At 36.9% G+C, this 26,075-nt stretch overlaps 1 pseudogene; it reads right to left on the bottom strand.

The window, feature by feature from the left end:
- Window positions 1-26,075, bottom strand: part of LOC137003093 (uncharacterized) — a 243,826-nt pseudogene that overhangs the window by 31,705 nt on the left and 186,046 nt on the right.

Here is a 26,075-nt window from a genome sequence, read left to right as displayed (position 1 = left end):
TTAAGAAGTGTACTAAAAAACTTTTTCACATGTGTCGTCAAAAGACCTACAACCTAATCAGTTTACAAATGAAGAAATCCATTTATTCACAAACTTCTCACGAGACGAGTGTTTGACATAGTATAAGAGGTGTTTGACAAATTATTCGGCAAACTACTTCCTCTCATCACTGCTTTTTGGTGGTTTGGAGAACAATTACTCAGAGTCGCCCTCTGTCGTTTCACAGAATTATACAACGGAGAGCACATAAAAGCCTCGTACACTGTAAAAAATTCCTGTAAATTTACATGGAAATTTAACAGTAAAATGATGTTTTCAAGCAATAACAGCAAGTTGCTGTTATTTACAGTGCATTATGGGAAGACTTGTTCACTTCGGGTTGCGTGGTCGACCAACAACAGTATGTCACTGTTATTTAACAGAATTATACCATATTTTTTCCCCCAACGTGAACAAGGCGGAATTTTTGATTATCTGCATGAGGTAAGTTTGCAACTATTTATGATTGTATTTGCCTCTCTTGAAATTACTTATTACTTTAAAATATTACATCTTAAACATCAAATGACACGTCTGTTATTTAAATCAGACGTCTCTATTATAGGTAAAGGGGTGATTGAGCGACTGCTGAATCGATCGTATGAGCTCGTCATCAGACACAGGTAAGAATCCCTCATTTTCATCCAAAATGGTTATTTTACTAAACGTTATCTAAGTAAAATATGAGTGTGACTCGGTGGGAGTGTACAAAATTGATTGTTTGGTAACTTTTAACGTGCGTCTGAGTAATTTTGTATCTGCTATTGTTGTTTGCCGCTACGTCCGATTTTAACCTTCAAGTACTTATAAAAATAATATTATAAAGATCAAGTGAAGCCTTTGTAATTTTAATTAGAAGCGGTTAGTGAACGGGTAAGTTAGCCTATAAGATAGCAATCAATTTGCTTGCGAGTCGTCAGCACGTTTGCGCGCGCGCACACACACACATACACACACACACACACACAGCGTTTGTCGGCTATGCATCAATCATACAAGCGAAGTTTATGAAACAGGCGTGTGATAATCTTTTTGTCTGTTAATGGTAAGTGAAGTACGAAATTTCCAATTCTTGTTGTAGTATAATTACTGTATGTGCTTTTGCAAACCGCTTCTGGCTTGATCACAGAACTATTCGCGGCATGCCAATCTTGCACCGCATCTGCAACAGCCATTTTATGAAGACGTATTTAACGAGAATTGATGGGATCGGTAGTTAGTTAAGCTATCTGTTCTTTACAAAATGTTTCCTTGTCAGAATTGCGGGGAAACATGTGATACCCCTGTGACCTATGTGAAACATATGCGACTGCACAGCAATGTCTCAAATATTGTATTTCGTTGCTGCATATGTAACTGTAATAGGAAGTTTAAAAAACATGCAGCTTTGAAATCTCACGTGTACAGACACCATAAAGGATATAAGGCAGAAACCACAACGTGCACTACACTTTCACTGGAATGCCATGTCGATTTTTGTAGGGCCCAAAGTTCTTCTTTACCTGAGTTTATTTCTCATGTCAAAATGCACATTAAAGAGGGACGAAAAGTCACATGCCCTTTCAAGCAATGTGGGAAAACATTTACTGTTAAGTCAACATTTACCTCTCATTTGACCAGAAAACATAAAGAAAACATAGGCTGCTTAATTGACTCTGTTACAGCAACTCCTGAAGCCAACTGCTCTCAGATTCAGGACATTGATGTTCAGTCTGATTCACAGACTGATACTGGTGAAAACTATGAGGAACCAGATGTAAGTCCTGAAAATGTTGACGAGACTTTGTTTTTAAGGAATCTTGCTCTGTTCTATTTGAAATTGCAAGCCAAACTATTGCTTCCGGCCTCAGTCATTCAGACAGTCATTGAAGACATGCAGTCAGTACATGAAATCAATCAGTCCCATTTGCTTTTCAGACTTCAAGAAAAGTTAATCTCACTTGATGTTCCAGAGGCAATGATAAGAATGGTACTTGACGATCTTAAAGCTGAAGATCTTTTTACATCATGTAATAATCATACATTAAGATCAGATCAGCGAAGAAAAACATTTTTCAAGAAAAGTTTTCATTATGTCGAGCCTGTGCCCATTCTTCTAGGACAAAATGAAGCAGGAAAAGAGTGTTTTGTGCAGTATGTACCTGTAAAACAAACAATTAAGTCTCTTCTTCACTGCAAGTCTGTCAGGGAACAGTACAGTGATGTGCACAGTCGTGTCCAGTTGAAGGACATTTTAAAGGATGTGTGGGATGGTGAAAACATAACTGCAAACTTGCATCACACAGATGAATCTGCATTAGGCTTGGTCCTGTATCAAGATGCTTTTGAGGTTGTGAACCCTCTTGGGTCTGGGAAGAAAAAACATAAAATTCTAGCTATGTACCTCACATTAGCAGATATATCTCCTCATAATAGATCAAGTACTGACCAAATGCAATTGGTGTTTCTCTGCAGGGAACAAGACTTTAAGTACTTTGGTCAAGAATTGGTCATGAGGTGCTTAGTCAATGACCTTAAAGACCTTGAAACTACAGGCATACATTTTCCAGACGGACTGAATGTTAAAGGAATCTTGCGGGCAATAGCTGGTGACAATTTAGGCTCACATAGCATTGGTGGGTTTCTGGAGAATTTCAGCGGTAGCAGATTCTTTTGTAGATATTGTGAAATGGACAAATATATTTTTCAGGAAAATCCACTTTCCAAAGCCGCATTTCGTACTGTGGAGTCTTACAAAGATCATGTTAAGAACCTTGATGAGGGTTTGGTGCACAGTGGAGGCATCAAGTTTGACTCTTTGTTCAATGAGCTCTCCTCCTATCATGTCTGTCAGCCAGGGTTGCCCCCGTGCCTTGGACATGATTTGTTTGAAGGAGTCGTGTCGTATGACCTTGCTTTATGTATACAACATCTTGTAAAGGTTGACAGAAAATTTACTTACCTGGAATTGAATCGAAGGATCAGTCAGTTCAAGTTTCTAGGGAATGACAACAGTGACAGACCGTGTGGGATTAACCCAGGAAGTGAGAAGCTAGGTGGACATGCTGTACAGAACTGGTGCTTTTTGAGGATGCTACCAATGTTAATTGGTGACAAAATCGAATCACCTGGTGAGAATGAAGTTTGGCAACTAATTTTACTGTTAAGGGAAATTGTTGCACTTGTTTGTGCTCCAGCCATATCCAGTGGTCAGATAGGGTATTTGAGAGTCTTGATTGATGAGTACCTATATTTTAGGAAACACATTTTTCCTACTTACTCTCTCAGACCCAAACATCATTACCTTAGCCACTACCCTGAACTCATTATTCATTTTGGACCACTCATCCGTTTGTGGACATTACGATTTGAAAGTAAGCACGTGTATTTCAAACAGTGTGTAAGAAAATTACATAACTTTAAAAATCTGTGCTTTACTCTCACAGAAAGACATCAGCTACTGCAGGCATTTCTTTGTGCTGGTGAGCTCTTCCCTCCTGCTATTGTAGCAGAAAAGGCAACAGAGTTTGTGGTAAGTGACTACAATGATGTCATAAGAGAATCTGTATCTAGATATGATTTTCAGCCTGAAAATACTTTGGTTTCTCAGGAGGCAACTGTGAAAGGCACAACATACAAAAAAAACATGTTTGTTGTCATTCATGAAACTGATGAGGGGCTTATTGTAGGGAGGATTGTGATGACAGTCATACACAATACTTCAGTGTATTTCATCACAGAACTTTTCCAAACTTGCAGTATCCCTGATATGGGTGTTCACTGCTTGACACCAATGAATGGATCATACACTTGTGTTAATCAGAATGACCTTCTGGATTATTACCCCTTGTCAAAGTACACAGTGTTTGATATGTCTGTAATAGTTCTTCATCATTCTTTTGTCTCCATTTAGAGCAATGGCCTCCTTGGTGGGAGAACTGAGGGAAATCATCCTCAAGGCTTTGCCGTCAAATAATGAGGACACCACACAGCTTTTGATTGACAGACTTGTAGACTCTGGATTGGAATCCAAAGATGATCTTCAGTTCGTTCAACAAGAAGACATCAGTGACATACTACCAACTATAAAACTCAGAAAACTTCTCAATGCTTTTAAAATGGGTAATTATAATCTCTCATTAATCTCATTAAAATGTATTCTAAAAAGCAAGATGATACATTTTGATGATAGATGATACATATTGTTTAGAATAGCTGAAAAGTTGTTAATATGGGATGATCATTTCCAATTTATCAGGTATGTGTGTTTTTCACTCAGTTACACTTTCTACAGTTTGTTTACTTGCCTGCTCACTCACCCCAGTAGTAACAGGAATAATGTGAATAGTTTTAAACGTAAACAATGCCTACATTTGTAGAAAACCGGCCATTGTAACAGTGTGCAATTGTATACATTTTATATCAAGTTGTGTGTACAGATCAAGTGGGTTTAACTACCTGTTCAATATTTGTTATTACTCATAGAGTCAGAAACTGTCACTTTGGATCTCACCATCATGCAGGCCACTCCTTCCTTATCATCTGGGAGCTCCTCACCACAGCCATGCTCTTCTAATATGTCGGTCTCTACTGATAGAGAATCAAGCAGTCTTGAAGACAATCAGCCATCTACATCCCATATTAGGAAATCCTGGTCAGATACCTTCCAGGTCCCATGGCAGCTCATGCCTTCAGAAATTCAGTCTGCTATCTCATCTGGGAAGAGACCTTCACCACCAGCAAGAAGACAGATGGTCAGGGTTCTTGCAGATGCGATGAGAAAATGTGTGCCAACCCCAACACGTGCAGATTGTGTTACCATTTGCAAAGCTATTGTACATCAATATCCCCAGAGTTTTGCAGATCAGCTTCATGATGGCCGAATTGTTGGGGAAGGTTACAGCTCCCTCGTGGCACAGATCAAGACAAGGATCGAAAACCTCAGTCGGACCACCAGCTTCAGAGAGCACCGGTCATGTGTCAGTGGTGTTAAAAGAGGACCCACTGACACATATGGTTGCACACGGTTCCAGCCTGATCTTCCTTTAGAGGAAACTGATAACTCCATTGAGAGTAAACGTCAGAAGCTGCAGGATCTCTACCGTCGTGAAGGAGCAAAGGGAGGTGAAAAGGCGGAAGTAGAACAACTGATGGCGACAACTTTCTGCCTGCAACGAAGCCAAATAAATAGTGTGCCAGCACCTTCTGTTACCGAATTAATGGAAAAGTGGCCATACCTGTTTTTTCAGAAAGGCCTTTTTGCACATTTTGAGCTTCTTACCGACATCAACGTGCTGCGGGCACTCGAGCTTTCTTTGGAGGAGTGTGGAAGGAGCATTGTAGAATTTTTTAAAAGAAAGCCTACCAACTCCGAAGTAAAATCAATCCTTTCCAAAGATGAGGCCAGTGATTCTTCTTACCTAGTGGTTCAACTCCTAATGGCTCACTTCGCAGAAAAGCAGGAAGGACTCATTCTACAAGAAAATGTAAGTTTGTCTTTGTATTTGTCTTTCATTGTGGTTGTTCGTTCTTAAAATGAACACCTGTATAGGAATGGTTCAACCAAAAATGAAATTCACTCAAATTTACTCACCCTTATGCTTTCTTAAATTCATAAGAATTCAAGGGGCACAGATGAAGATATTTTAATGAAGAAATTATGTCTGTTTCCCTATAAAATGCAAGTGAACTTCAGACTCCAAAAATGTCATAAATTGTTCTCTTTGACAATAGATGTCTGCCACTCCTGCTGACCTCGAGAAGACGGGTAACCTGCCTGTGACTCCTCGTTTGATCCTGCTTGGTAAGTATATCATATTAGACAGGTCTACAATTTGTTTTACTAAAACGAGGCTCACACAAGTTTTACTATTAGTAGTTCCACATTTATGTGCCTTACATTTATGCATTTGGCAGAAGCTTTTATCTTGCATTGCATTCAAGGTACACATTTTACATTTTGTAAGTTCTTGCTTTCCCCTGGGAATCGAACCCATGACTTTGGCATTGCTAGCACCACACTCTACTGTTTGAGCAACAGGAGCTACAGGAAAGCCTTATTCTATCCTTATTCTAGAATCCACTGTCTTTGAATCATGTTTTATTGCACTGTGCTGGGCTGCGTTTCTCAAAAGCATCATAAGCCTAGATTTATCTTACCTAGATAATCATTGCCACCAATGGTCTCTACGATCAACTTAGGCGTATGATGCTTTTGAGAAACGCAGCCCAGGTTTGAATTAGGGCTGGGCGATATATCGCATGCGATTGTCACGCGCATTTCGTCAGTAAAGCCGGTTCCCTGATTACCGCTAAATCGACATCACCTTCTTTCAAATGCAGCGGCATTTAATAGACAGAGCCGTAGATCACTGAAAAGCCACGCAATACCGCGTTCATTATCGCAGATGAATCGCCTTCGATATTGAACGCGATATTGCGTGGCTTTTCAGTGATCTACGGCTCAAATGCCGCTGCATTTGAAAGCAGGTGATGTCGATTTAGCGGTAATCAGGGAACCGGCTTTACTGACGAAATGCGCGTGACAATCTCATGCGATATATCGCCCAGCCCTAGTTTGAATTTAAAATATTTATTCAACTAAGCCAAGTCTTATTCTTAGTTTGAGAATTTAGTTCACCTATAGAAACCTCATAGTTTTTATTAATATACAATAACTATACAGTTTATTGTGTTTAACCTTTTTTCCCCATCTTGAAAGATGGCTTGCCATTAAAGGGATAGTTCACCCAAAAATTTGTCATTAATTACTCACCCTCATGTCGTTCCAAACCCGTAAGACCTTTGTTCATCTTCAGAACACAAATTAAGATACTTTTGACTGAGAGCTCTCAGATTTCATAAAAAATATCTTAATTTGTGTTCTGAAGATGAATAAAGGTCTTACGGTTGTGGAACGATACGAGGGTGAGGAATTAATGACAGAATTTGTCTATGGGTCAGCAATTTCACTTACCATTCAAAGACATTGTTAGGTTATGAAAGAATTTTCTCACTGCCTTTTCTACACTTTCTAGAGATCATAGAATAAACATTGTTCTATCCATTCCTTTATGGTGTAGGTGAAAATCCGGGGCAATGGATGAAACGGTGGATGATCAGCCTGGAAGGCCGCATAATTTGCGAGGGTGTGCAGCCATCTTTTCTCACTGGACTTGCTGCATTGTTCTCTCTCTATTATATCTTTAATTTGCAGTACCAGGAGGAAGCAGCATCCACACTGGAATTCCTTCAAAGGTAAATTTGCACTCATATTATTTATTATTAATTAATATGTTAGTTTGGTGACTTAAAGGAATAGTTCACCCAACAATACAATTTATCATCTCATGATTTACTCGTCCTCAAGCCAACCTAGGTGAATATGACATTTTTCTTTCAGTCAAATAAAATCTGAGTTATTTTAAATAAGATCCTGGCTTCTTCCAGCATTGTAATGCATTACATTTTGTCCAAGGTTTGGAAGCCCAAAAAGTTTATTCAAATTGTAGTAAAAATTGTCAACGTTACTGCAGTAGTTCAACCTTAAATTTTATGAAGTGACAGGAACTTTTTGTGCACCAAAAAAGCAAAGCAAAAAAATAAAGACTCTATTTAACAATATGAACGTAGCTGAACATGTGAGCAGACATACATGCATGTGATGTTGACACAGGAAAAATATCTTAATTTGTGTTCCGAAGATGAACAAAGGTCTTACGGGCGAGTAATTAATGACAGAAATTTTATTTTTGAATGAACTAACCCTTTAAGAAATAGTTCCACCTAAAATAATTATATAATTTACTTAACTTTGTTCTCTCAAACTTGTGACTTTTTTTTCTTTAAAAGGTCATAGTATCACAATACAATAATGTATCATTTGGAAACATTTGTGAATGCTTTAACTAACATGAACTAACAAAGAGATATACATTTGTTACAGTATTTAATATAGTTCATTGATTATGTTAGTTCAGTGCATTAACTAATGTTAACATATACACCCTTTTGATTTTAACAACAATAATGCAAATGTTGAAAATAATTAAGATTAATACATGCTGTAGAAGTATTGTTCATTCTTAGTTCATGTTAACTAAAATTGTTAAAGGAACACATTGAGTTTTTGGAACTTTAGTCCCAAAAAGTTGGTGTGTTCCTTTAACAAATTAAATTTTATTGTAAAGTGTTACCAAAATTTTGATCATACCATATAAAATCATTGTTCACTAAAAATATTTCTCTCTTATTTTAAAGACGTTTTGTTGGAATAAATCCGGAAAAGGGGACCAAGGCTGCACGGGGAAAAGTTACATCCAAAAAAACTGGGAAAACAGTGCAAAAGAAAACCATAACTGTCAACACCAAAGTGTCAAACCTCTTAAAGAGACTTATGGACTTTGAGTGGGACTTCATTTAAAAAGTGTAGTTGACACACCCCACACCCATGCAGGTTGGTTTCTGAAAAATGTGCTGGCCTGGTGAGTTATACTTCGTTTATACCAAGTTATTTAGGTGTTAAAAATGCTGATGCTTTGTTAAAGCCTGTTCGAGTGTTTATTTTATTTATTTTTTTTAATAATTGGTTTGTTTCAGTGCAATTGTTTTTTTGGAGTAATGTTTGGTGAAGCCTGATTCGATTTGTATTTTATATACAGGTAGATTGTCTATATATTGTTTGTTTTTGTTTGTATGTTTGCTTTTTCGTTAGCCATTTTTGTATTTTGATATGTTGATGGGTGTTTATTTTTTTATATGCACTGAATATTACTTATTACTTAATACTTTAACATTTTTATCGGAATAAAAAAAAATACTAACTTGGCTTTATTCCTTTTTGTTACCCATAGACAAATATAAAATGCTAAGTTATTATAGCATTTAAAATTTGAATGATTTGGTTGTGACTAGTATGTCATTTAACAGCTATAAATGTAAAAAAAATTCCCTGTAAAAAAACGGTAATCTACTGGCAGCTGTGGTTGCCAGCATGATACTGTAAAAATACAGAGCACTACCGTTTTTGAAATTAACAGCAAAATACCGTTTTTTCAGCTACAGTAGACTACTGTAATTTAACTGTTAAATTACAGTTATCTACTGTAGCTGAAAAAACGGTATTTGGCTGTTAATTTCAAAAACGGTAGTGCTCTGTATTTTTACAGTATCATGCTGGCAACCACAGCTGCCAGTAGATTACCGTTTTTTTACAGGGAAATTTTTTACAGTGTAGGTTTACTGAGGAGCACGCGCAGTAAGCAGGTTCATGGCGTAGAGCCATGCGAATTGCGAAAGTATAAACAAGGCTTCAAATGCACAAAGCTAAAGAGAAAGCGGAAAGTCCTATCTATGTAAATGATTTAGAAAAAGTTCCATCGATTCACAATTTATATCATCGCTACGAATCTACGATATTGTCATATGATATCACCCATCCCTAACATGCAGTAATGTTAATGCTTCAAACACATTTGACAAGCTGCTTTAAGCAACAAGTAGCACATCCCCACCTTATTCCAGAAAAGTTGCCGATCAAAGGCTGGGTTGTACAGCTGCGGCTCACGTGCATGAATGTTGGGGTTGGGGGGGAGGGGCGTGTCTGGTCTGAACTAGTTGATGCATGAAAACAACTTGATTTACATGTGAAATGTCGTTGAGGACATGAGATTTCCTTTCTAGTTCATGTTCATCAGGCCTAAAAGTCAAATTTATAAGATGTCAACAATTAAAAAAGTTCTTGAAAAAAAAAAATTGTAAGAATTGAAAATATCTAAAGATATTTTAAAATGAACAAAGACATTTGCTTTACTGTTTCAACCCCCTCTCTCTTGCTACAAGGGCCATTTGGAAGGCACAAAGGTGCTGATAGTGATCAAGTCCTGAGGGGCCAAGATGCGTGTACATCGGGGGTCTACAAATGGTCACACCTTTAGTACACTGGGGGAAGTTTTAATCTTCTGATTGGTCAGTTTGAATGTCTCACATTTGAGTTTTGGTCACATGGTCAGGGAAGGGATAAAAGAAGATTGTAAATGTTGCGCTGGTCTTCTTTCTTGGATCCTTGGATCTTGGGCACTCTCTCTCTCTGTCTCTCTCTCTCTCTCTCTGTCTCTCTCTCTCTCTCTCTTTCTCTTTCTCTCCATCTCAGGTAACTTTTTACATACATGCTGTGTACAATTAATGGTATATGATTTTATCATCTCATACATCTATTTTGTAATTATTTTAAGTGTAACCATAACCAGATATTGTCATTAAACCCTTTCAATTAAAATTGATGTGCTAACTAGTTTTGATTTAGTAACATTAATGTGCTCCCTATTGCAATACAATATTGTCACACTATAGCAACGCTCTCCCACATATTTTGCTATTATAACTGCGCTTATTTCCGTCGTTGGTATAAGTTGCAGTGGGTGGTAATAGACAAGAAATGTACAGTTTTCTAGCATCTTACTGATGAAGTTTCTTTAGTCGCTCGGCAAACCTTACAGTCTGAACCGTAAGAGTTCCACCCTTACAGTTTTATCTCAGGTCCATTAAATAAGTTATTTTGATTTTAGTAATGTTATTAAATAGTAACTAAGAAATTAACATTAATTAATAATAATTAATACTTTAAGTATTTTTATTGTCAGTTTAGTGATAATGAATTAACATGTTAACTAATGAAGCTGTATGTTTTTAAAGTTTTACTGAACAATAACAAATAATCAGAACATTTCTAATCATTAGGGCATGTTGTAGTCCAGATTAAAATATAAAAATGTTTAGGTTTGAAAATAAATATCCTTTTAAGTCTTTTTTAAGTATTCTTAATTGCCTTATAAAAAAATGTATAATTGGTAATAAATTATTATTTACAGTATTCTGAAGTGCCGACGATTACAATATCGTGCATATTCATTATTGCGATTTATTGTATTACCAAATATCGGCACAAGTCTAATTGACAGTAAACCTTTAGAACTTTCTAATGATAAAACGTATCTTCATTAATATTTTAGATAGTATCTAGATAGATAGCTCCTTTGCTTGCTAACATGGTCACGTCGAGCTAGGCAGGCATGGTTTCAGCAACCAGTCACATCAGCTCAAACCACCTCCCCGCCTCTTTACCCATTTTCAGTTATCCGGGAGTGATGTGCGGTGACGTGCAGCTAAGATGGCCGCGGCCTCATTTACGCGTCAAAACTGCTGTTCAGAAATCTATGGGTGACGTCACGGACACTACGTCCATATTTTTTACAGTCTATGGTATAGGGTTGGAGGAACAGGTAACAGAATAAAATGGTGACAGCAAGATTCGATTCCCAACACCAGTGCTTTAACAAAGACCAAAGTCAACTCAATATCAAAAAAAAGTTCTTTATTTTACAAATGTGGGAGAATTTCAAGGATTCAAGAGGGGGCAAAGCCAAAATAACAAACATAAACGCTCTACATATTAGGGAGAAACTAACTAAGCTACAAAAAAGTTACAATAAAAACTAACTCCCTAGCTAGCTTAAACAGGAGAAAACAAGATATAAAGAAAATGGCGCCCACCTCTCTACCAATCCCTTCCCAAAGAAATAACAATATAAACTTTGTATGTAGAGAACAATAACAGAAGTAGATATAAACAAAATAACAACTTGCAAAACCAACAAACAAACAAACAAAAAATTCTTGTAGTAGGCGCCAGTTACCACAAGAGTGATAACACCATAACACTGAAGAGAAATCAATCAAAACAACTAATAAAGCTTTTGGGTTGAGAAAAGAAGCCTCACAACACACACACACACAGAACTTTTTTGATACTGGTGTTCCCGTTGAAAAATCAATCACCCGTCAAATGTTACAGTCGTTGTGTATTGTGAACCAAGTACTGAGGTCTCTGTGTTCAGGTGCCGTGTTACATTTAATATGTAGATATGGTGTCTACACAATATCTATTGTATTATTGAATTGGATGTTTCTAAGTAAAGCATACACTTTAAAAGTGTAGTTTAATTCAGTTAATATTGTTTGAGTAAAATGTACTGCGAAAGAACCTAATTCAAATTACTTATTTTCTTTGTTAATTTTACTTAACTTATTGAAGTAGAGTTTACTAATTTGAAAATTACTTTAAAAATATGCATACAAAAACTTGCAAAAGAAAAAAATTAAGTAAATTTTACTCAATGTAATGTGTTTTTAGTGTATGAAAATTTGAACGGTAGACTTTTTTGAACAAGCAATTGTTTGTTGATGTTTACTTTATATTCCATGTTTTATATTACACATTTATTAGAGAAAAAATATTGTTCAGTTTTTCTAGTAGATTATCAAAATAATTGTTAATAGCAGCCCTACACCAGTGTGCTCACCAGAAAAAGGTAGAGATGGAGGGATTTAACTGTGACTGTCTTTCACTGAAGAGATTTTGTTTCAGCACATAAAGATGAACTCATCGTGATTTCAGACTGTGGTCATGTGGTTTCTTCACTGCATGGATCTTCATGTGTCGCTTCAGGTAACTTTTAATAGAGAAACTCTTTCCACACTGATCACACGTGTGCGGCTTCTCTCCAGTGTGGATCATCTCATGTGTTTTCAGATTTGCTGACTGACTGAATCTTGTGTCACAGTATGAACACTTGTAAGGTTTTTCTCCAGTGTGGATCTTCTCATGTGTTTTCAGATGTGCTGACTGACTGAATCTCTTGTCACAGTGTGAACACTTGTAAGGTTTTTCTCCAGTGTGAATCCTCTCATGCAGTTTTAAATCGCTCCCTGTAGTAAAAATCTTCTCACACTCAAAGCACATGTACTCTCTCACACCAGTGTGTATTTTCTGGTGTCTATGTAAATTCCCCAGCAGTGAAAAACACTTTCCACACACAGAACATGAATTTGGCTTCTCCTTCGTATGAACTGTAAGGTGTTTCTTCAGGTCTGATGACCCAATAAATGTTTTCCCACACTGATCACATGTGAACGGCTTTTCTCCAGTGTGGATCCTCATGTGAACATTAAGTGTTTTTTTGTTTGTGAAACTCTTCCCACATTGATCACACTTGAACGGCTTCTCTCCAGTATGGATTTTCATGTGAACTTTGAGGTTTGCTCTTTGTATGAAACTCTTTCCACACTGATCACATGCATGTTGCTTCTCTCCAGTGTGAATCCTTGTGTGATCTTTAAGGTTTGATGATCGATTGAAGCTCTTCCCGCACTCATCACATGTGTACGGCTTCTCTCCTGTATGAATTCTCATGTGAATCTCAAGATGAGATTTGTACGTGAAACTCTTTCCACACTGGGTGCAGGTTGCAGATTTCTCGGCTCCTCTTTTCCTTACAAATGTCTTTTTATTCTTTGAGCGACTCAAATAATTTTCTCCAGGTTTGTCATGATGTTCCTCCTCCACTTCACTCAGTTCTTCACTCTCCTCCTTCACTTCCATCAGCTCTGAAATGAAAAAAAATGTGTAATTACATTTTCAGTACATCAAAATAATTCAAGGACAGAAATATGAAGTGAAAGGACATAAAGATGAACCCTGATGTTAAAAAGTAGACATCTACTATAAATATTTTTTATAAATTACCATCCCTGAAACTTTCCATTAATGAGGAGCATTGATCTTCAATATATATATATTTTTTTAAACATTACAGACAAAATCTCATTATTCTGTTGTGAGAACTATTAAATATTTGATCAATGACAAAATTATCTAACATGATTTTAACATTAAAATATACAAACCCGATTCCAAAAAAGTTGGAACACTGTACAAACTCTAAATAAAAAAGGAATGCAATAATTTACAAATCTCATAAACTTATATATTTTATTCACAATAAATATATATAACATATCAAATGTTGAAAGTGAGACATTTTGAAATTTCATGCCAAATATTGGCTCATTTTGGATTTCATGAGAGCTACACATTCCAAAAAAGTTGGGACAGCTAGCAATAAGAGGCGGGCAAAGTTAAATGTACATATAAGGAACAGCTGGAGGACCAATTTACAGGAATACTTCCAGAAAACATTATCAGTGAACACAATCCACTGTGCCATTCGCCGTTGCCGGCTAAAACTCTATAGGTCAAAAAAGAAGCCATATCTAAACATGATCCAGAAGCGCAGGTGTTTTCTCTGGGCCAAGGCTCATTTAAAATGGACTGTGGCAAAGTAGAAAACTGTTCTGTGGTCTGACAAATCAAAATTTGAAGTTCTTTTTGGAAAACTGGGACGCCATGTCATCCAGACTTAAGAGGACAAGGACAACCCAAGTTGTTGTCAGTGCTCAGTTCAGAAGCCTGCATCTCTGATGGTATGGGGTTGCATGAGTGCGTGTGGCATGTGCAGCTTACACATCTGGAAAGGCACCATCAATGCTGAAAGGTATATCCAAGTTCTAGAACAACATATGGTCCCATCCAGACGTCGTCTCTTTCAGAGAAGACTTTGCATTTTCCAACATGACAATGCCAGACCACATACTGCATCAGTTACAACATCATGGCTGCGTAGAAGAAGGATCCGGGTACTGAAATTGCCAGCTTGCAGTCCAGATCTTTCACCCATAGAAAACATTTGACACATCATAAAGAGGAAGATGCGACAAGGAAAACCTAAAACAGTTGAGCAACTAGAAACCTGTATTAGACAAGAATGGGACAACATTCCTATTCCTAAACTTGAGCAACTTGTCTCCTCAGTCCCCAGACGTTTGCAGACTGTTATAAAAAGAAGAGGGGATGCCACACAGTGGTAAATATGGCCTTGTCCCAACTTTTTTGAGATGTGTTGATGCCATGAAATTTAAAATCAACTTATTTTTCCCTTAAAATGATACATTTTCTCAGTTTAAACATTTGATATGTCATCTATGTTGTATTCTGAATAAAATATTGACATTTGAAACTTCCACATCATTGAATTCTGTTTTTATTCACAATATGTACAGTGTCCCAACTTTTTTGGAATCGGGTTTGTACAATACTTCCATATTTTGACACCAACTGTTAGATATTTAATTTATTTTACTAAAGAACTTATTAAAGGCCGATCCCACTAGATTTTTCCTTCAACTGACTTCCATTCATATGCGCGTGACACCATTAAAACACAACCTCAAACTTTCTCTATGAGAAAGAGCAAAAATTTTGCAATAAAGTTGAGTAGATTGTATATTTTTACATTTTGGAATGACTATTATTTGTTACAAATGCATGTAAAAAAAATGATGCTGCAGATTGTGACATAAGCTTTAACTATTTTTATTGGCATTGCCTGTGTCCTACATGTTTCACCCAACCCTGTTCTTTCCTGACATGACTGTCCTCCTTTTATAAAAAACAAACAAAAACAAACAAGCAAACAGAACATTTATTAAAATTGTGACACCCAGGAAGTGACATCATCTGGGCTCTTTCTACAGCATGATGGGAGGACAAGAAAATAATCTCAATCCATTGTCTCAGTTTTTACAAAATAATGACTGCATCCATCAACCCTGTTACTAAATGTACTGTAAGAAGAATAATCTTGAACTATGATGAACATTAATAATTTATGTGAAATACAACTTTATCAAGAATTATATCTTGCTTTTGCTTAATTTATGCTTACAACCCTGTCAGTCATTCTGGAAAGTTAATTTACTTCATACAGTACGGTCATGGGCGTAGGTTTAGGGGGGGATAGGTACTAGTCCCTATCAATATTTTGAGATGACAAATTTGTCATCACCAATATTTAGCCATTTGTTTAAAAAGAAAAAAAAGATCATTCCATTTAATAGTTTAACTGCATATCTAAATGTTCAGAAGTGTTTGAATCTTTCTAACATGAATGTTGTTCAGCATCATGAATGAATGAAGAATAAACACCAACCTCTTTGTTCTTCAGTATCTTCAGTGTGTTTCATTCTGCAGGGTTCTGGATCACTCATGTTCTCACTGTCCTCTTTAATAAACTCAGTCTTTGCAGATTTCAGCTCTTCCTGATGCTCTGATGCTCGTCTGATGGGAATATTCCTTTTATTGGAGAATTGCAGTGGGAGGAGCTTCACTGATGATATGCGTGAAGTGGGAGGAGCTCCACGTGAAGATGTGTTTGCTGTGGGAGGAGCTGATCTGCCAATATGAAAAATATATCATTTACTGAGTTTGTTTTATATATAATATATAAATATAAATAATGTTGTGAAAAACAGATGAAGCATAAACATTTATTTAGAAATAAATGTAGATATTTGTAGCCAACAAACACCCTCAGTCTGTTGACACCAATAAAATTAGCTTTAAGTGTCAATTTACAGCAGATCTGAAGACATCAGCATAATAAATGAGGTGAAAACAGGAACTATTGACATGAAATAAAGAGTGTTTTCAGCAGTTTCTCTGTGATGATCCTCAGACTATCAACACTCATTCAACAAGACATTCAGGATCATTCACAGATCATCTCACTTTATTCTGAGTGTTTGGTGTTAGAAACACATTATTTGAGTCAGGGTATATGAGAAATAAAACTGTAAAACTGCTCTTTTAAAAGTTAGTGATTGAAAGGGAAGGCATGAGAGGTAATGTAATTGGCCGTCAATGGTACATTGTAATTACACTTTTTTTTTAGATGCAAACAAAACGTACATTCTAACAAATATGCACAAAAAAGAAGAAGAAGAAAAATAATAATCATGGAAGTAATAGTTGAACAGAAAATATAAATCCCCCAACCCCACCCCCCCTCCCAAAAAAAAAAAAACAAACCTCAACCCATAACTGCTATCAAGAGAAAAAGGTAGGTAATGTAGGCATGATAAACATATTAATCACAAGTTTGCAGAAAGGAAAAAAAATGGGACCAACTGTTCATCAAATAACAAAGCCTTGTCTATTAGGGTCTACCTAATTCTCTCCAGATGTAGTATACCTGACAATTTTGTCCGTAATTTAAGAGTTGGAACTTCCTTTTTCTTTCAGAACAAAAGAATACATTTTGGGGCAGATATTAACCCATAAGAAACAAACGGTTGTTGTACCCATACAAGTCTCAAATTTTTTTCGGAAACTCAATTAATATAGGGTCTTTTACCACAGCCGAAGGGTAGCTCTGTAAGTAAACTACTAGTTTAGTAGTTTTATACTGCAATAGTTTTCTTTAAGTGAACATAACATCATACTTAGAGTTTATTATTTATTTATCATTTTTTGCACTTTAATTAAACTACTATGTTCCAATTTAGGTATTACTTTTTTATGCTTGAAATATGTCTTTAACTGTACTTTAAATTTAAAAACATTTTATTCTAGATTCATGGATCCTTTTTATTAACACTTGAATGAGGGTAATTGTTCTGACTTCATCTTTTAAAAGTTCTTTCAACTTTCTGGCTAGGCTTTTTCAAGCAAAATTAACATTTGTCTCTACAAACTTTTTATCTAGTTTACATTACTGATCATGTTTAAAGCTAAAGTGATTATAACTTTTTTTTATTCTGGTTAAATCCTACATTCTCCTATTAGTTCCAAGAAAGACAGATTATCCATATTGGAGTCAGATAAATAACTTAATTGTGCCTGTTTTTGCTCCAATTATGGTCCAAAATAGCACTGGAAAGTTCCAAGACTTACAAAAAAGAGTGTTTTCAGCAGTTTCTCTGTAAATATTGATGAACTAGCAGTTTGTTTTGTTTATTAAAGTACACTTTGAAGTATATGTTCATTAAGCTACTAGTTTAGTAGTTTTATACTGCAATAGTTTTCTTTAAGTGAATAAAACATCATAGTTATAGTTTATTATTTATGTATCATTTTTGCCCTTTAAGCATACTTGTCACGATTGAGTCTCCTGCACCAGATCTCCTGAACCGCCAGAGGGAGCCGTCACCAAAGTATTAGTTACTATTGGACTTCAATTCCCATGCACCCACATACCTGGGACTGATCACTCGTGCACCTGCCGCCAATCATCTTATCCCTCACTCACTATAAAGCCCACAGTCACACGCAATCCTGGGCAAAGTCTTGTATTGCTACGGTGTACATTTCTGAGTGTTTTACCCTCTTTGCTGTTCTGATATCGACTTGGACTGTTATTCTGATTTGTGATTCTTGCTGCCTGTCCCGATTCCTGCCTGTCTTTGTTTATCCCTGTCTGCCACCTGCCATGACCCTCTCCCTGTCTACTGGTTTATGATTTCTGTACTGACTGAACTGTTGAATAAACTGCAAATGGATCAATACACTTCTGAATTGTCACAGAAGACTTCGCCAATAAACGATCCAGCAGCCATTGTTCAACTGTCTACAGAGCTGTTTGCCCAGGCCAGTCAACTCTCGATGCATCAACACCAACTGGGCCGATTAACCTCCTTGACGGAAGATTTGGTGAGGTCACTACAAGGCCTCAATCTACAGCCTGCCGCACAGCCAACCACTGCTCCACCCACGCTCGGCCATTGTCCAGAGAACCCAATCAACACTGTGAGTCCTCAACTGGCTTTCCCAGAGAAATTCGACGGCACTTCCAATGGATGCAATGGCTTCTTATTACAATGCACTCTGTTTGTCAATCAACAACCCATTCTCTACTCCAACGACTCGAGTAAGATTGCCTTTGTGTGTTCACTTCTGATGGGAAAATCTCTGGATAGTATAACCGCTGTCTGGAGATCTGACGGTACCAGTTTTCACTCATTTGACCACTTCATGCAGTGTTTCAGAGAGGTATTCGAGCATTCCAGCAGCGGCTGCTGCGCGGGTAAACAGCTGCACACTCTAGTCCAGAACTCTAAAACAGCAGCCAAATATACACTGGCCTTATGCACCCTTGCTGCCCAAAATGAATGGATCAAGGACACTCTTAAACTGTTATAACGTCGTGGTCTGAATCAGGTGCTTCAAGCAGAGATGGCCTGTCGCAATGAGGGTCGCTCCCTGAACTAGACTCCCAGACTGATAATTTGATGCGGTCACGTATCAATGCCACCTCAGCCTCTTCCCTCACGGGCAATCCTGAACCCATGCAGCTTGGCTACGCTCATCTGACACCCGAAGACCGCAGAGTACAACATCATCTCTGCATGTACTGTGGTCAATCCGTTCACTACAAATCCACATGTCCAGTGCGACCCATCTCAAGCAACAGCAAAGCAGTGAGTGAATCGATTCAATCCATTCATTGTGTCAAAGCACCAGTTAAAATATTCAGTGGCTACTAAATCATAACCGAGTAGTGGTTATTAGACTCTGGGGCAGATGGCAACTTCATTTCCAGAGAAATCGCTGTCAAACATAATCTCTCTCTAACCCCCTGTGCTTCTCGCTTGGCAGTGTAGGCGCTAGACGGTCGGTCGCTGAGAGAGGGCCAAATTTCACACATCACCAGCTGCCTACAGATGCAAACCGACCTGCTACATCTGGAAACCTTCCAGTTCTACGTCATAAATTCATCCATTCACTCACTAATCCTGAGATTACCTTGGTTACGTCGTCACTACCCCCACATATCATGGATAAGTGGGGAAATCACTCAGTGGAGCACATCTTGTCATCAGAGCTTCATCATGCCCAAGTCACTCATTCCAGTCAGCACCATCTCTCTCACCCAAGCCCGAGGTTCCCGGTCTTCCAAACGAATACGTCATTCTCCCTGAGGCCTTCAGCAAGACCAAGGCATCGCAACTACCACCACATCGCTCCTGGGACTGTTCCATTGAGCTCCCTCCTGGAACTACACCTCCCAAGGTTAGGATCTTCCCACTGTCACAGCCCAAGCCGGATGCTATGAAGAAATACATAGAGGAGGAATTACCCAAGGGGTTTATCTGCCCTTCCACTTCACCAGCCTCAGCCGGGTTTTTCTTCGTCAAGAAGAAGGATGGGAGCCTCAGGCCTTGTATTGATTATTGTAGCCTTAATGACATTACCATAAAATTCAGGTATCCCCTCCATTAGTTCCTGCTGCTCTAGAGTAACTCTGCAAAGCCAGATATTTCACCAAATTATACCTGCGCTCTGCTTATAACTTAATTCGAATAAGAGAGGGGGACGAATGGAAGATGGCCTTTTCTACATCCACTGGGCACTATGAATACTCTGTTATGCCATTCAGCCTTGCCAACAGTCCGTCCATCCACAAGTTATATGCAAAGGCAGAAAAGTTTGAGTTTCATCAAACCAAGACTTCATTTCTGGGTTACGTCATCAGTCAAGAGGGAGTGGCAATGGACAATCAAAAAGTAAAAGCAGTGGTGAACTGCTCTAAACCTCAGACTCTCAAAGAACGTCAGTGCATTCTGGGCTTTTCAAACTTCTATCGGCGGTTCATCATGCCGTTTAATCCCTCTGCCCAAATTACCTACTGCCATGGAGACCACCGAAACCCTCTGCAACTATGTGTTCAGATTTTATGGTCTGCCAGATGACATAGTGTCTGATAGGGGGGCCCAATTAACATCCAGGGTCTGGTCAGCGTTCTTCCACCTCCTCAATGTCAACATCAGTCTCACCTCTGAGTACCACCCACAGTCCAACGGCCAGACAGAGTAGCTGAACCAAGAGCTCACTCGCTTTCCCAGAACCTACTGTCATAACCATCAGTCTGACTGGAGCCGATACCTAATGTGGGCCGAGTACGCTCAAAACTCCCTCCAAAAACCAGCCACAGGCCTCACTCTGTTTAAATGCGTGCTGGGCTTTCAACCTCCACTGTTGCTGAACTACCAGCGCAGTGAGGAGATTTGGAACCGTGCCCATATTCACCTGCAGAGAGCAGTAAGGAGACAAGAGATTCAAGCTAACTGCCATCGCCGCCCTGGTCCCAAGTACAAACCTGGTCAGTGGGTATGGTTATCCACCCGGGACCATCGGCTTCCATGCAAGAAACTCAGTCCTAGGTATGTGGGTCCATTCAAAATTCCCAGACAAATTACACCTGTTTCATTCCATTTAGAACTCCCTCATACTTACTGTATTTCTCCTTCCTTTATCTGTCTATCTATCTAAAAACTAACCCTTCAAACTTCCTTCCTCCTGAAATCCTTCAAACTTCTTTCAAACTTTCAAGCCAACTTAAAGTTTGTCTCTACAAACTTTTTTTTTTTTTTATCTAGTTATACATTGATTTCCCTTAATGAAAAGTAAATTGAGTAAAACTGTGTAAAAGGTCTAAGTGTGGATTAGTACTCTGGCTCCTTGGTATGAAAGGGAAAAAAATGTTTGCCCTTGTAACTATCGAAAATGTCCATCCCTGATCTAGATGTTACTGCTGAAACATTCATTGAGGAGGATATGTTAATGTATTTCTCTCTCTCTCTCTTGATCACCAGCCATTATCCTTCAGGTTTATGGTCTTCTGTAAATTGTTTTTGGTGTTGGTAAATTTTTTTCTATACAGTATGTTGTTCAATTACTATCTGTATTTAAACATGATGTAATACAACCAAAACAACAAATATTCCTGCTTTAAAGGCTTTGAGAATCTTTCGTCTTATTACTGATAATGCTGAAAGCTAAAATGATTGTAACTTTTATATAAAATGGTTCAATTCCCAACACCAGTGCTTTAACAAAGACCAAAGTCAACTCAATATCAAAAACAAGTTCTTTATTTTACAAATGTTGGAAAATTTCAAGGATTCAAGAGGGGGCAAAGCCAAAATAACAAACATAAACGCTCTACATATTAGGGAGAAACTAACTAAGCTACAAAAGAAACAAAGATACAATTAGAATATACTAACTCCCTAGCTAGCTTAAACAGGAGAAAACAAGATATAAAGAAAATGGCGCCCAACTCTCTACCAATCCCTTCCCAAAGAAATAACAATATAAACTTAGTATGTAAAGAACAATAACAGAAGTAGGTACAGACAAAATAACAACTTGCAAAAAAAAAAAAAAAAAAAGGAATTCTTGTAGTAGGCGCCAGTTACCACAAGAGTGATAACACCATAACACTGAAGAGAAATCAATCAACAAGGTATCAATCTAAACAACTAGTAAAGCTTTTGGGTTGAGAAAAGAAGCATAACGACACACACACACACACACACACACACACACACACACACTTCAACTTAACTTTTCTGATATTCTGATACTGGTGTTCCCATCATGCATGGGTGTTAAATAATTAATGAGGTTGATTTTTTTTTTTTTTTTTTTTGCTGTATTTACACTGTTTTATCATTGCTTTTGTGGTTATGTTTACTAACTTGACATTTTGTGACATGTGGAGTTCATTTTCTACTCAAAATGGCACATTCACACTCAAATATTACCATCATTGTGTATTGTGAACCAAGTCCTGAGGTCTCTGTGTTCAGGTGTCCTGTTATTTCCAATATGTAGATATGGTGTCTACACAATATTTATTGTATTATTGAATTGGATGTTTCCAAGTAAAGTATAGACTTTAAAAGTGTAGTTTAATTCAGTTAATATTGCTTGAGTAAAATGTACTGCAAAAGAAATTTCAAATTATTCAACCTTTTACCAGCCAAGTTAAAATTACTTATTTTCTTTGTTAATTTTACTTAACTTAGTTAATTAGAGTTACTTAATTCCATATTTGAAATTTGTTTAAAAAATATGCGGTGTGCGGTTTCTCTCCAGTGTGGATCCTCTCATGTCTTTTCAGATGATGTGACTGACTGAAACTCTTGTCACATTGTGAACACTTGTAAGGTTTTTCTCCAGTGTGAATCCTCTCATGTGTTTTCAGATGTGCTGACTGACTGAATCTCTTGTCACAGTGTGAACACTTGTAAGGTTTTTCTCCAGTGTGAATTCTCTCATGCAGTTTTAATTCGCTCCCTGTACTAAAAGTCTTCTCACACTCAAAGCACATGTACTCTCTCACACCAGTGTGTATTTTCTGATGTCTCTGTAAAGTTTGCAGCAGTGAAAATCTCTTTCCACACACAGAACATGAATGTGGCTTCTCCTTCATATGAACTTTCAGGTGTATCTTCAGCTCTGATGACCTAAGAAATGTTTTCCCACATTGATCACATGTGTGCGTCTTCTCTCCAGTGTGGATCCTCATGTGAGCATTAAGTTGTTGTTTGTTTGTGAAACTCTTTCCACATTGATCACACTTGAACGGCTTCTCTCCAGTGTGAATCCTCGTGTGAACGTTAAGATTTGATGATTGACTGAAACTCTTCCCACACTGATCACATGTGAACGGCTTCTCTCCATTGTGGATCCTCATGTGAACATTAAAGTTTGATGATTGATTGAAGCTCTTTCCACATTGATCACATGTGAATGGTTTCTCTCCAGTGTGAATCCTTGTGTGAAGCTCAAGACTATGTTTGGTTGTGAAACTCTTTCCACACTGAGTGCAGGTTGTAGATTTATCTGCTCTTCTTTCCTTTAAAAATGTCTTTTTAGTCTTTGAGCGACTCAAAGGTTTTTCTCCAGGTTTGTCATGATGTTCCTCCTCCACTTCACTCAGTTCTTCGCTCTCCTCACTCTCTTCTATTGGGTCTGAAATTAAAGAAAACAAAATTAGTTTAATTTTCAGTACATCAAAATAATTCAAAGACAGAAATATGACGTGAAAGGACATAAAGATGAACCCTGATGTTAAAAAGTAGACAACTTCTATAAAATATTACTAGCACTTTGATGACTTTATATAAATTAATTATCATCCCTGAAACTTTCCATAAATGAGGAGCATTGATATTCAATTATTTTTAAAACATTACACAAATATCGTATGATTCTGTTGAGAACTATTAAATATATGATCAATGACAAAATTATCTAACGCGATTTTAACATTAAAATATACAATACTTCCATATTTTGACACCAACTATTAGATATTTAATTTTTAATTTTACTTAAGAACTTATTAAAGGCCGGTCACACTAGATTTTTCCTTCAAGTGACTTCCATTCATACGCGTGTGACACCATTAAAACACAACCTCAAACAAAAGAGCACAAATTGTTGCCATAAAATTGAGTAGATTGTATATCTTTACATTTTTGAATGATTATTATTTGTTATAAATGTAAAAAAAATGATGCTGCAGATTGTGACATAAGCTTTAACTATTTTTATTGCCGTTGCCTGTGTCCTATATGTTATTTCTTGACATGATTGTCCTCCTTTCATAAAAAAAAACAAAACAAGCAAATAGTAAAAAAAAATAAAAATAAAAATATACATATTTAATGTTATTTACTGTTTTTTACTGACCATTTGTTTAAAAATAAAAACAGATCATTCCGTTTCGTAGTTTAACTGTTCATCTAAATTGAAAGTGTTTGAATCTTTCTAACATGAATGTTGTTCAGCATCATGAATGAATGAAGAATAAACACCAACCTCTTTGTTCTTCAGTATCTTCAGTGTGTTTCATTCTGCAGGGTTCTGGATCACTCATGTTCTCACTGTCCTCTTTAATAAACTCAGTCTTTGCAGATTTCAGCTCCTCCTGATGCTCTGATGTTCGTCTGATGGGAATATTTCTGCATTTATTGATGAACTGATGTGGGAGGAGCTTCACTGATGATGTGAGTGTGATGTGGGAGGAGCTTCACTGATGATGTGTGTGTGGTGTGGGAGGAGCTTCATTGATAGTGACCTGTAGTGGGCAGGGCTTTGTTGACTGAACTATAGATTGGTTGGAGGAGCTGATCTGTCAAAATTAGTTACTGTGTTTGTTTTTATAGGGTTAAAAACCAGATATCAAATTTTAGTATCTGCATCAAATTAAATGTACAAAAGCAAATTTAAATAGAAAACCCATTAACTGCAAGTGTCTATTTTAATGTTAAAACAAAATGTTTTAATGTTCAATCATCATTTAGTGTAACAGATATATTTAATATAAAAATTAAACAACAGCTATTTTGACCAGTACTTAATAAAGTATATAAAAGAATGAGAGGTCATACTCAATTTCATTACATTTCAAATGATTAAAAAATGTCAGCTTCTTGCTGACAAATTAGTGAAATCTAGTGGTTTGAAGGAAAATGGCAAAGTATAAAGATTTAAAATGACAAAGAGTATTTTTGGCTGCAATGTGATCCTTAAATACAGTGTTTGAATGTCAGAAAATGATTCTTATTCTAAATACTGACTAATTGTTTTCTTTCTTTCTTTCTTTCAAACTTTTTTTTACTATATTAACCCCTTTTGTATTTCACCCTTAAAGTAATTGCATTAATCATGTATGTCAGTCTATCGTAAAGCAACTGATGCTAATTCAGAACTTTTTGTTTCTAATTCTAACTTTATTCTGTTTCTTCATTAAAATAATGGCAGATAATTAAAGGCATTTCTATATCTATATCTATAAATGGGGAAATCCATAAAGTTGCTCTGTACGCAGATGATGTCTTGGTATATATTTCGGAGCCTACTGTCACGTTTCCTGAGTTGATGAACATTTTGAGAAAATTTGGTCGTTACTCGGGCTATAAATTAAACATACAGAAGACCCAACTCTTAACATTTAATTACTCCCCTCCTAAACAGCTTTGTGAAACTTTTCCTCTTAAATGGGACCAACAATCACTGAAGTACTTGGGTATTTCTCTACCAAAGGACATTTCTTTATTGGGAGAAATTAATTATGGTCCCTTATTAACTAAAATTAAGGCGGATATTACAAGATGGAATACAATCTAATTTCTTACTTTGTGTCAAAGAATCGATAGTGTCAAAATGAATGTACTTCCACGGTATCTGTTTCTGTTTCAGGCCCTTCCAGTGGAAATTTCCCAGAAAGAATTCTCAGAAATTGATAAAATTATTTCTAGATTTATTTGGCAGGGTAAAAGACCCAGGGTCAAATATAAAACATTACAGCTTCCAAAAGAAAAGGGAGGCATTGCATTACCGTATTTCAAAGGATATTTTTATGCAGCTCAGATCAAGCCACTCATTTATATGTGCTCACCAAAATTTCATGCTAGATGGAAAGACATTGAACTCTCAATAATGAAGGATCCACCAATCTATGCTGTTCTTGCTTATACAAATTTGGATAAACATATCAAAATGATTCAAAACCCTTGGATTAATACACAAT

The sequence above is a fragment of the Chanodichthys erythropterus genome, chromosome 3 (assembly GCF_024489055.1).
Source record: "Chanodichthys erythropterus isolate Z2021 chromosome 3, ASM2448905v1, whole genome shotgun sequence".
Taxonomy (NCBI): domain Eukaryota; kingdom Metazoa; phylum Chordata; class Actinopteri; order Cypriniformes; family Xenocyprididae; genus Chanodichthys; species Chanodichthys erythropterus.
This window is presented reverse-complemented; position numbering and strand designations above follow the sequence as displayed.